This window comes from Octodon degus, unplaced genomic scaffold (genome assembly GCF_000260255.1).
Source record: "Octodon degus isolate 3935 unplaced genomic scaffold, OctDeg1.0 scaffold00070, whole genome shotgun sequence".
NCBI lineage: Eukaryota > Metazoa > Chordata > Mammalia > Rodentia > Octodontidae > Octodon > Octodon degus.
The window spans coordinates 7,744,619-7,746,316 of NW_004524646.1; positions in this window are offsets into that span (position 1 = coordinate 7,744,619).

A 1,698-nucleotide genomic window follows, 5' to 3' on the forward strand; every position below is an offset into this window, starting at 1 on the left:
GGAGATGGCTCAGTGGAATAAGTGCTTCCCTGGCAAGCGCAAGGGCCTGAGTTCAATCCCCAGTTCTGAAAAAAAAGAAAGAAAATAATCTCTGAATGTGTTTTTTGTCTCCGGTTGACCAGTCAGTCTCCACCTGCTGCTCATGCCAGCTTTTGTCACTGCTTCTCACCTGTTGTGGCTGAGAACCATAGCACGTTAGCCATTCCTAAAATGACAGGTCTTGGGGAGAATTGAGTCCTAGAGCTGAGCAAACAGCTCAGTCCCCAGACACTGGTTCTACCCACAGGACCTCAGCTTCCCAAGGACAATGGACTGGTGCCCCCTACCTGTCTCGCGGGGTAAGACAGAGACTCAGCATAAACCGCCCCAAACCAGGGGACTCTGCAAGATAACACGGGTTGTCAAGCGTGGTGGCACATGCCTGTCCTAACACTCTGGAGGCAGGGGCATACCCTTGGGTTGGAGGCCAGCCTGGGCTACACAGTAAGACGAAGTCTGACAAAAAAGAAGAGAAGAAGAAAAAAAGACATGGGCTATTTTTGAGCCCAAGCAAAACTTCCTCCTGGTAGGGGTTAGTCTTGGCGTGTCCAGAAAGCCGGAAAGGGTATGTGGATTGTCCCAGGGCTGCAGTGTGGACAGCTGAAGCACTGTGGGTGCCACAGCAGCCCTGCTGAAGCTGAGAGGCAGAATCGCCACTCAGAGGGTTGTCCGCACGTCACTCCATTTTGCATGTGAGGCCTATTCACCAAAACCAAAATGAAACAGCAAAACACTATTTCTACTTGTTTTGTCTTGGAGATAGGATCTTGCTGTGAAGCTCAGGCTGGGCTTCAGATCATTTTGTAACCCAGGCTATTTTCAAACTTGGAGCGATCCTCCTGCCTCAGCCTCTTGAGTGCTGGGATTACAGGTGTGCCTCACCACATCTGGTTAATCCACTTTTTAAAAACTGGATACAACTGCCTTTTTGGGGCAGGGGGAGGAGTCTTTTTGAGACAGAATCTCACTATGCAGGTGAGGCTGGTCTCGAACTTGAAACAATCCTCCTGCCTCAGCCTTCTGAGTGCTGGGATTACAGGTATGCATCAGCCATGCTTGGCATTTATTTATTTATTTAATGTCTTTAGTACAGGGTTTACAGGGTCTCACTACACAGATCGGACTTACAGTGATTTCCCTGTTTTCAGCCTCCCAAGTGCTGGGATTACAGCTACGTGCCACCACACCCAGTCTCAATCGCCCTCTCATCGCACCCCAGAGGCTGGGCCGGCACAGCATGCCAGGCATTGAACCTTAGTCCCTGCATCTGACTAAGCAAGCATTTTAATCCACTGAGCTATCTGGCCAGCCCTTCGTTTGGCTTTTCTTTTTTTATAATTGCTTTGTAATAATCTTTTTTTTTTTTTTTGCATTACCTGGGGTCTAACTTGGGACCTTGCACTTGCCAGGCAGGTGCTTATATCCCTGGCCCTATAATAATCTTTTATTAAATATCTTTGCAACTCTGGCTCTCTGAAATATGTTGTACTTTTAAGAAGTATATCGTTGGGCTGGTGAGATGGCTCAGTGGTCTAAAGCACCTATTTAGAACAAGTTTAGCAAAGCAAAGGGACCGCGGTTCAATCCCCAGCACCACATGCCAGCTAGCCCCGCCCCCTGGTGGGCTGAGCTGGCCACACACACACACACACACACACA